Raw genomic sequence first — 11,688 nt, forward strand, 5'->3', positions numbered from 1 at the left:
AAATGGAAGATTACTGAGGTCATGGGTTAATGAATTATCTTTCTATTTCAGTCTCATGGTGTATAGAAATTTGGCTTGATAGTCAAACAGGCTTGGAGCCGAATCCCACATCTACAACTTCTTAACTGTGCACCCTTGGTAAGTTGTTTAGTACCTATACCCTTCAAATTCAGGTATGAGGATTAAATAAAACAGTCTAAGAAAATACTTAGCACAGTGCTTGGCACTAAGTCAGAGCTTAATAATATTGTTCGTTATTGTACATTGATTTGCGTGAGTTTTTGATGAATGTTTCTCCCACTAGACTATAAATCAATGAGGTAAATTACTATCTATTTTTTTTATTTATTTTTTTCCCTGGGAAAAGGTTTTATTTTGACAATCCAATTTGCTTTAAGAATGTTTAAAGTCACACCCAACTGGGTCTAACAGAAGCATGAACAAGCGCATTATGAACCCTCTCCACCACCCTGCAAAAAGCATATGAAAAACAAGGTTAGAGAAATTCAAAACCAAGTTGCCTAAACGTACGACTCCAGCACAGGGCTGATTAAATGCTCATCAAAGAGGCGTTGTGTTTGGTAATCAACCAACTCCACCTGCACCGCACTTTGATCTCCGTTCAGTCGAAGTCCCTCAGCAAGTATTGTTCTCAGCTTCTCCATACTACCCGCCACCAAGTGGTCCACCTTCGGATAAATAATGAGTCTTTCCAGGGGTACGTAGAACTTCTCTCCCACACTGTAAGGTTTGGGGGACTGCTCTATTTCGGCCCTTTGAGCTTCTGTTAATCCGAACTGTGGGGTACAACGGCCAAGTGGTACCACTCGATCGCCCTCCCTTTTCCTCAGACCCCGGAGAAACCTGCTTTTCATTAAGCCGATTGCTTTGACCGACTCACTACTCAGAGTAAGCCGGAAGTATTTGCTTTGCTGTAAACTCGGGTATGAGGTGGTGTATACAACTTCATAAACGTGTTCCTCTGGAACGTGTTCCTCTGGCTCTGAAATGCTTGGTTCAGTCGCCTTTGCTATGTTTTTCTGGAAGACCCCTATCTGGGTACAGTATCCAACACGCTCAGCTCCTGCTGGTGGATCCCCCACACCAGTGAACTCTACGGAGTAATTGTACAGTTTTGCCACATCCAAAGCCTACGTCTGAAACTGTGTTCTGTTCCACTCAAATCTGTGATCTGGATCTCTAAAGGTTGATGGTGGAAACAGGGGATTGAATTCAGAGTTTGGTGTGCTGATGACAATCATACCCGGAGAAAAGTACCCAAATACGACTTCAGGAAACTTGGCCAGATCTTCAGAATCTAAGTGTTCTGTCAATTCAATACATGTTATCAAGTCAAATCCACACAAACGGGAGTCTTTTTGTACAGCAGAACCACGGTACAAGGTTATGGTCAAATCTAGTTCCCGAGGAATGATGTAACCCCCCACTCCTGGAGACAACCTACCCCCTCCCCATTCAAAGGGTCTGGCAGCAATATCTACTCCAACAAGATACTGAACACAGCGGTGATATTTCAGCATCCATAAAAGTGTGGCATCACCGAAGCCCAAGTCTGCAATCTTCCTGAGTCCATGTCGATTCACTAAGTTTTTAACAAAGTAGTATCTCTGTTCATACACTGGTGGTTTGAACTCAATCACTTTCTTGCTGGGAACTTCACAATTATCCATACTGTTGCACCCCGAAAGAGCACACCAGCGGGGAAGGCGAAGCGCAGCGAACACTAGGGTCACTATCTATTTTTGTAAGTAGTGTATCTCTAGCATGTAACACAGTGAGTGATATATAATAGGAGCTCCATAAATATTTATTGAATATAGAATGTCTTATTAATATAAATGTTTTTAGTAATGTTTATTTCACAGATGATAATCTTAATTTTTCTGACCTAAGGCTGTATTGGCATACAGATCATCAGGGTTCTCTTCAGATCACTTAGAGTATAACGTCTAGTCGAAAGTTTGCTTCTCGAGTCATCCATATAGCTATAATTAATTTAAACTGGATTAAATTGTTTAGTCTTTGCTGATAACTGTTAATATTCATATTCCAAATAGCAAGGGAAAAGTTCTTGTCTTGGTCATATATAATATAGACCTGGTCTTTCCTGCTTATAATAGTAATAACTAATATCTCTAGCATGGTTTATTATGTGCAAAGTCCTTTACAAACAAAAGTAATGGTGTGTAAGCCATCAATATGTATAAGCTCCTTGTAGAGAGGTGGAGATTGAGATGTAGCTCCTTCACTCTCTCCTGCCTCTCCTGGATCTCTCTGGTCCACCAACTATAGTAGGAACTAGTTACTTAACTAAAGTGGTTACTGGCAGATTCACAAAGCTCTTTATGCACCCGAGCAAGAGGTGGCTCACAGGACTATCCACATAGCACCAAGTCAAAGTCTTCTGACTCAAAACACCATATTCTCTACAGGGTGCCTGGTTGGTTCAGTTGGTTAAGCAACTGACTCTTAATCTCAGCTCAGGTCTTGATCTCAGGGTCTTAAGTTCAAGCCCTGTGTTGGGTGTGGAGCCTACTTAAAAAAACCAAAATCAAAACAAAAAAACCCACCCCACCATATTCTGTAGATAGAGCACAGGAGACATCATTAATCATTTCAGGTGCTGAGAAATGTCCTTTACATGATAGGTCATAAGATCATCTTTGAGTGTTTTAAAGTATGTGATTTTGGCAATGCCTTTGACACATTAAAATGAAACTAAAACTTTTACTTCTTCAATTACATAATGCAATCAAGGGAATCTTTGGTTCCAGGAAGTATTAAAAGGATTTTGAGATTTTTCTTGTGCATAAAAATGTTTTTTATAAAGAACACATTTATGACTTTTGAATTGATCAGTTTGAAATGTGAAAAATTTATTTACCTAGATTCTGTCTTATTTGGCATTTAGTTCTTTCTTTATTTATTTTTTTTTAAAAGATTTTATTTATTTATTTGAGAGAGAGAGAGAATGAGAGATAGAAAGCACGAGAGGGAAGAGGGTCAGAGGGAGAAGCAGACTCCCTGCTGAGCAGGAAGCCTGATGCGGGACTCGATCCCGGGACTCCAGGATCATGACCTGAGCCGAAGGCAGTCGCTTAACCAACTGAGCCACCCAGGCGCCCATAGTTCTTTCTTGAGTATAAAAAAAAAAGCATATATTTTTTAAAGCACCATGATAGCATTCTCTGTCAATGTATTAAAATTTTTAAATCATATAAATAAGTATATATATAAATTTATATTTTATAAATATATAAATACATGCTCTAAATGATATAAATAGAATTACATCATTTTATATTTATGTCACTTATAACTATCATATTTTATTTTTATATCAATGTAAGTTTTATATTTATAATGATCATATTTAGACATTTTCTAATTTGCATCATTTTAGAATTTGATGTGATTAACAACTATAAGTCTGTCTCAGTTATATCCAGTTAAAAAGTATAATTGTGAACATCACTCATTAAAGGAAGAAATTGTTAAAATATATTCATTGAAAACTTTACATAATTGTGTCCTTCATAACACCAAAATTTTATGAAATATGTGAATATATTTGTAGGTGAGGAGAACGAGAACATAGGATAAAGTAGAAACAGGGATCTCATTATTTACAAAAGAAGTTATTTGTTGTTATAGATTCAGCTGTTGAACACAAATGGAAAGGTCGTGCCTTGAATTCCAATGAATAAAAGAAAATCAGCCTTTACTCCTATTTTCCCTGATATAAAAATGGTCATTTCCTAGTTCTTTTGGAAGACTTCTATGATCTGTGACAATGCAGCTCAGTGACAAAGAAATGTTTTCCCAAATGTGAAAAGCTAATAAGCATCAAAAAACTGAATCAATTCTATGGCTAATCACTTCAAATTAAAAATATGAGATTTATTGGGGGATCAAATGATTACCAAAGATTTAAGGAAAAACATGCTAGTTAGAGTGCAGTAAAACAGGTCCTTCCACAATCTCTCTCAAAACCTTTAAAATATTGGAAATATCCTTAATGACTAACTACAGAGAAATGTTTGGAAAATGATGACACAGCTATAGGAATATTATGCATACGTTCATGATTATTTTTTGTACAATTTTAAAACCAAGGCAAATTTTCACCATATAAAATTGAGTGAAAGGCAATCCAGAATATAAAATTTATAAACACATTACCATTTAGATGTGTTCAAGAAAAGACTGAAAGGAAATAAGTCAATATTGCAGTAGTGGTTGTTTCTGGGGTGTGGATAATCTTTTCCTATCTTTTATTTATTTTATTTAATTTTTTAATTTAAGTTCAATTAACCAATATATAGTACATCATTAGTTTCAGATGTAGTGTTCAATAGTTTATCAGTTGGGTGTAACACCGAGTGCTCATCACATGTGCCCTAGTTAATGCTCATCACCAAATTACCCCATCCCCCCGACCCACCATCCCTCCAGCAACCCTCTGTTTCCTAGAGTTAAGAGTCTCTCATGGTTTTTCTCTCTCCCTGATGACTCCCCATTCAGTTTTCCCTTCCTTCCCCTATAATCCTCTGGGCCGTTTCTTAATATTCCACATATAATTGTCTTTCTCTGATTGTCTTATTTCACTCAGCATAATACCCTCCAGTTCCATCCACATCGATATAAATGGTAGGTATTCATCCTTTCTGATGGCTGAGTAATATTCCCTTGTATTTACCCATTCATTCATCTGTCAATAGACATCTGGGCTCTTTCTGTAGTTTGGCTATTGTGGACATGGCTGCTATGAACATTCGGGTGTAGGTGCCCCTTCTGATGTCTACATTTGTATCTTTGGGGTAAATACTTAGTAGCGCAATTGCTGTGTCCTAGGGTAGCTTTATTTTTAAGTTCTTGAGGAACCTCCATACTGTTTTCCAGAGTGGCTGCACCAGCTTGCATTCCCACCAACAGTGTAAAAGGGTTTCCCTTTCTCCTCATCCTCACCAACATTTGTTGTTTCCTGTCTTGTTTAAATTTAGCCATTCTGACTGGTGTAAGGTGGTATCTCATTGAGGTTTTGATTTGTATTTCCCTGATGCCAAGGGATCTGGAGCATTTTTTTCATGTGTCTATTTGCCATTTCTGTGTTCTCTTTGGGGAAATGTCTGTTCATGTCTTCCGCCCATTTCTTGACTAGACTATTCATTTTTGGGTGTTGAGTTTGATAAGTTCTTTATAGATCTTGGATACTAGCCTTTTATCTGATGTCATTTGCAAATATCTTCTCCCATTCCACAGGTTGCTTTTCAGTTTTGTTGACTGTTTCCTTTGCTGTGCAAAAGCTTTTTATCTTGATGAAGTCCCAGTAGTTCATTTTTACTTTTGTTTTCCTTGCCTGTGGAGACGTTTCTAGCAAGAAGTTGCTGTGGCCAAGATCACAGATGTTGTTGCCTATGTTCTCCTCTAGGATTTTGATGGATTCACACTGAGGTCTTTCATCCATTTTGAGTTTATCTTTGTGTATAGTGTAAGATAATGGTCCAGTTTCATTCTTCTGCATGTAACTCTCCAATTTTCCCAGTACCATTTATTGAAGAGACTGTCCTTTTTCCATTGGATATTCTTTACTGCTTTGTTGAAGATTAGTTGACCATAGAGTTGAGGGTCCATTTCTGGGTTCTCTATTCTGTTCCATTGGTCTATGTGTCTGTTTTTGTGCCAAGTAGCATGCTGTCTTGATGATAACAGCTTTGTAATTGAGCTTGAAGTCAGGCATTGTGATGCCCCCAGCTTTGGTTTTCTTTTTCAACATAACTTTGGCTATTCAGGATCTTTTCTGAGTCCATACAAATTTTAGGATTATTTGTTCCAGCTCTGTGAAAAATGTTGATGGTATTTTGATAAGATTGCATTGAATGTATAGATTGCTCTGGGTAGCATAGACATTTTAACAATGTTTATTCTTCCAATCCATGAACATGGAACGTTTTTCCATTTCTTTGAGTCTGCCTCAATTTCTTTCATGAGTGTTCTATAGTTTTCTGAGTACAGATCATTTGCCTCTTTGGTTAGGTTTATTCCTAGGCATTTTATGGGTTTTGGTGTAATTGTAGATGGGATCAACTCCTTAATTTCTCTTTTTTCTGTCTCATTGTTAGTGTATAGAACTGCAACTGATTTCTGTGCATTGATTTTGCATCCTGTCACGTTGCTGAATTGCTGTATGAGTTCTGGCAATTTTGGGGTGGAGGGAGTCTTTTGGGTTTTCCACATAAAGTATCGTTCATCTGCAAAGAGTGAGAATTTGACTTCTTCCTTGCCAATTCAGATGGCTTTTATTTCGTTTGTTGTCCGATTGCTGAGGCTAGGACTTCTAGTACTATGGTGAACAGCAATAGTGATAGTGGACATCCTTGCCATGTTCCTGACCTTAAGAGAAAAGGTGGAGAAGTTCTCATTTTTTCCCCATTGAGAATGATATTTGCTGTGGTCTTTTCATAGATGGCTTTTATGATATTGAGGTATGTTCACTCTATCCCTATACTGTGGAGAATTTTAATCAAGAAAGGTTGCTGTACTTTGTCAGATGCTTTTTCTGCATCCATTGAGAGGATCATATGGTTTTGTCCTTTCTTTTATTTATGTGGTGTATCATGTTGATTGATTTGCAGATGTTGAACCACCCTTGCAGCCCAGGAATAATCCCACTTGGCTGTGGTGAATAATCCTTTCAATGTACTATTGGATCCTATTGTCTAGTATCATGATGAGAATTTTGGCATCCATGTTCATCAGGGATATTGGTCTGTAATTCTCCTTTTTGATGGGATCTCTGTCTGGTTTTGGGATCAAGGTAATGCTGGCCTCATAAAAAGAGTTTGGAAGTTTTCCTTCCATTTCTGTTTTTTGAAACAGCTTCAGAAGAATAGGCATTATTTCTTCTTTATGTATTTTTTATTATTATGTTCAGTTAGCCAACATACAGTACATCATTAGTTTTTGATGTAGTGTTCTTTTTTTATTTTATTTTATTATGTTATGTTAGTCACCATATGATGTAGTGTCCAAGAATTCATTAGTTGCATATAACACCCAGTGCCCATCACAACACGTGCCCTCCTTAATACCCATCACCCAATTGCCTGATCCCCCACCCCCTCCCTTCTGCAACCCTGTTTGTTTCCCAGAGTCCAGAGTCTCTCATGGTCCGTCTCCCTCTCTGATTTCTTCCCATTCGGTTTTCCCTCCCTCCCCTGTGGTCCTTTGTGCTATTCCTTATGTTCTACAAATAAGTGAAACCATATGATAATTGACTTTCTCTGCTTGACTTACTTCACTTAGCATAATCCCCTCCACTTCCATCCATGTCAGTGCAAATGATGGGTTTTTATCCTTTCTGATGGCTGAGTAATCTTCCATTGTATATATGGACCACATCTTCTTTATCCATTCGTCTGTTGAAAGGCATCTTGGCTCCTTCCACAGTTTGGCTATGGTAGAGATTGCTGCTATGAGAATTGGGGTGCATGTGCTCCTTCTTTTCACTACATCTGTATCTTTGGGGTAAATACCCAGAAATGCAATTGCTGGGTTGTAGGGTAGCTCTATTTTTAAGTTCTTGAGGAACCTCTATACTGTTTTCCAGGGTGGCTGCACCGGCTTCCATTCCCACCAACAGTGTAAGAGGGTTCCCCTTTCTCCACATCCTCACCAACATTTGTTTCCTGTCTTGTTAATGTTTGCCCTATTATTTATTCTTAAAATGTTTGGTAGAATTCCCCTGGGAAGCCATCTGGTCCTGGACTCCTGTTTGTTGGGAGATTTTTTATTACATAGCTTCAATTTCCTTGCTAGTTATGAGTCTGTTCAGGTTTTCTATTTCTTCCTGGTTCAGGTTTGGTAGTTCATAAGTTTCCAGGAATGTCTCCATTTCTTCCAAATTGCCTAATTTTTTGGCATATAGTTGCTCAAAATATGTTCTTAAAACTGTTTGTATTTCTTTGGTGTTGGTCATGATCACTTCCCTTTCATTCGTGATTTTATTAAGTTGGGTCCTTTCTCTTTTCTTTTGGATAAGTCTGGCTAGGGGTTTATCAATCTTACCAATTCTTTCAAAGAACCAGCTTCTAGTTTCCTTGATCTGTTCTACTTTTCTGGTTTCTATTTCTAATCTTTATTATTTTTCTTTTCCTGCTTCGTTTAGGCTTTATTTGCTATTCTTTCTTCAGCTCCTTTAGGTGTATTTGAGACTTTTCTAATTTTTTGAGAGAGGCTAGTATTGCTATGTACTTCCTTCTTAGGACCACCTTTGCTGAATCTGAAAAAAAATCTGGTGTTTTCATTTTCATTTGTTTCCATGAATTTTTTTTTTAATTCTTCTTTAATTTCCTGGTTGACCCACTCATTCTTTAGTAAGATGATTTTTAACCTCCAAGTGTTTGAGTTCCTTCCAAATTTCCTCCTGTGATTGAGTTCTAGTTTCAAATCACTGTGGTGTGAAAATATGCAGGGAATAATCCCAATCTTCTGAGATTTGAGTTGAGATCTGATCTGTGACCCAGTATGTAATCTATTCTAGAGAATGTTCCATGTGCCCTCAAGAAGAATGTGTTTTCTGTTGCTTGAGGATGAAATGCTCTGTATATATCTGTGAGGTCCATCTGGTCGAGTGTGTAATTCAAAGCCCTTGTTTCTTTTTGATCTTCTGCTTAGATGATCTGCCCATTGCTGTGAGTGGGATGTTGAAGTCTCCTATTATTATTGTATTATTATCAATGTGTTTCTTTAATTTGGCTATTAATTGGTTTATATAATTGGCTGCTCCCAAGTTGGGAGCATAAATATTTATAATTGTTAGATCCTCTTGTTGGATAGACCCTTTAAGTATGATATAGTGTCCCTCTTCATTCCTTATTATAGTCCTTGGTTTAAAATCTAATTTGTCTGATATGAGAATTGCTACCCCAGCTTTCTTTTGATGTCCATTAGCATGATAAGTGGTTTTCTACCCCCTCACTTTCAATCTGGAGGTGTCTTTAGGTCTAAAATCAGTCTCTTGTAGGCAGCATATTGATGGTCTTGCTTTTTTCTCCAATCTGGTACCGTGTGTCTTTTGATTGGAGCATTTAGCCCATTTACATTCAGAGTAACTACTGAAAAATATGAATTTAATGCCATTGTATTACCTGTAAAGTCACTGTTTCTGTAGATTGTCTCTGTTTCTTTCTGGTCTATGTTACTTTTGGGCTCTCTCTTCACTTACAGGATCCCCTTTAATATTTCTTGCAGGGCTGGTTTAGTGATCACATACTCTTTTAATTGCTGTTTGTCCTGGAAGCACTTTATTTCTCCTTCTATTCTGAATGACAGCCTTACTGGATAAAGTATTCTTGGCTGCATTATTTTTTCATTTAGTACCCTGAGTATGTCATGCCAGTCCTTTCTGGCCTGCCAGGTCTCTGTGGATACGTCTGCTGCCAGCCAAATGTTTCTACCCCCAATAATTCTAATATTGTTTGGCTTTATGTTATCACTGATTTCTCGAAGCCTCCCCTCATGGTCCATTAGTTGTTTTTCTCTCTTTTCCTCAGCTTTCTTCCTTTCCATCAATTTGTCTTCTGTGTCCTCTATGTCACTTACTCTCTCTTCTGCTTCATTTACCCTACCTTTTAGAGCATCCAATTTAGACTACATCTCAGTTAAAGCATTTTTAATTTTGGCCTGATTAGATTTTATTTCTGCACTAAGAGATTCTCTAGTGTATTTTATGCTTTTTTCAAGCCCAGCTAGTAACTTTATAATTGTTATCCTGAATTCTAGCTCTGACATTTTACTTATATCCATATCAATTAGATCTGTGGCAGAGAGTATTACCTCTGGTTCTTTCTTTTGTTCTGAGTTCCTCCTTCTAGTCATTTTGCCCAGAGAACAATGGATGAATGAGAGAACAAAGTAAAAAATATAAGCCATGACTCAAGAGAAATACACAGTAGACAAATCTGAAGAGGTCACAAAATAAAAAAGAAAAGAAAAAGGAAAAAAGCGGTGGTGGGGGGAGAGAATATAATCTCCCAGGTGGGCAAAACAGGGTGATCCACTTGGTCCTCGGTGTATTTTGGTTTGTTAGAAGACACTGAATCCCAAAATTGTAAAGAAAGCAAAACTTATATATAGAGAAAAAATAAAATTGAATACAGTGAAAGGAAGCCAAAAATGAAGAATATATCTATGAAATGTAAATGTAAAAAAAGATAAAAGTTAAAAAAAGAGTTAAAAACAAAGAGTTGATAAAATAAGAAACTAGTTGAAAAGGAAAGTTTAAAACTTAAAGACAAATGAATCGTGAGGGAAAACCTCGAATTCTATATACTATTTTCCCCAAGTGCTGGAGTTTTGCAGTCCTGTGCGCTTGGTAAACTTGGTATTCATCTGTTGTTTCAGCTAGTCTTCTGGGAGAGGGGCCCATTGCGCTGATTATCAGGTGTCTTTGTCTGGGCAGAGTTGCACAGCCGCTTGCCAGGGGGCCAAGATCAGTGTGAGCTGCTTCTTGTTACTCTGCGTGGCTTTTTCCCTCAAGGCTTTTCTCACTTATTTGGTGGTTGAAAATAAAAATGGACACACCCAGTCTCCAGCCCCAGAGCCAAGAGATCACAGTCCCCTCTCTTCAGTAAATCCTCAGTGATAAGCAGTTTTCACTTTTGTGTGTGCCAAACTCTGCAGACTCCCACAGTGTATGCCCACACCAATCCTCCCGGGGAAAGGCGGAGGGTCCCTATATTTCTGCCCTTTGTAGGGCCCCCTCATGGAGCGCAGTCACCCAGTTGTGCCTGCACCTCTGCTGCCCCTCTCAGGGAAAGGTGGAGCGTCCTCCTGTTTCTGTCCTTTGGAGGGTCCCTGCAGGGAGAGCTGTTGCCTGATCGGTCACAGTTGGAGGTTATTGCAAATGGAGCTGAGAAGCCCCTCCTAGGCTCACTGACCATAACCAGTTTCTCTGTTCCAATGTTTGGGAACTCTGCTGGCTCAGGCACCCCCAGTCTTCCTGTGATTTCAAGGATCCTGAGACCACACTGTCCCACCTAGGATTCTGCCCCACTTCACCACCTAAGCACCTTTTAAGCAGGGCCATCCCTCACTAGAGTAGACTTCTAAAGTTTCTGATTTTGTGCTCCGGGGCTATATCACTTTCCAGTAGCTGGCTTATGAAGGCTCCCTCCCCCTGCCATTTATCTTCCAATATATCCCCTCAGATTCACTTTTCCATGACTCCTACCTTGCAAAAAGTGGTTGCTTTTCTATTTGTAGAATTCCAATTCTTTTCTTACATGTCAGGGTGAAGTCATAGGTGTTCAGAATGATTTGACAGTTATGTAGCTAAATTCAAGGGACCAGGTGAAATGAGGTCCCCTACTTTTCCACCATCTTGCCTCCAGAAAACCTTTTTCCTATCTTTTATAGATGTCTGTGCTTTCCAAAAATTCTACAATGATCTCTACTTCTTTTTGGTATCCAAAAAGAAACAAAAGAAGCTAATAAAAAGAGATATTCTTCCTAAAATGTACAGTCTCTATGGGCACAGCATATTGAAATCTTACTTAATTATTTGCACTTGTTATTACTCTGGTCTTAGTCCCTTAGCCTACTTCAGTAAGAGTGCATTGTGTTCCTATCTGCTTCCTTGCAGGCCTCTACTGATGGTCCACTGTC

The 11,688-nt window shown here is 38.4% G+C and overlaps 1 pseudogene; it reads right to left on the minus strand.

The window, feature by feature from the left end:
* Positions 1-521: 521 nt before the first annotated feature.
* LOC113928033 lies at positions 522-5,680 on the minus strand (annotated as a pseudogene).
* Positions 5,681-11,688: the final 6,008 nt, after the last annotated feature.

This window comes from Zalophus californianus, chromosome 7 (genome assembly GCF_009762305.2).
Source record: "Zalophus californianus isolate mZalCal1 chromosome 7, mZalCal1.pri.v2, whole genome shotgun sequence".
Taxonomy (NCBI): Eukaryota; Metazoa; Chordata; class Mammalia; order Carnivora; family Otariidae; genus Zalophus; species Zalophus californianus.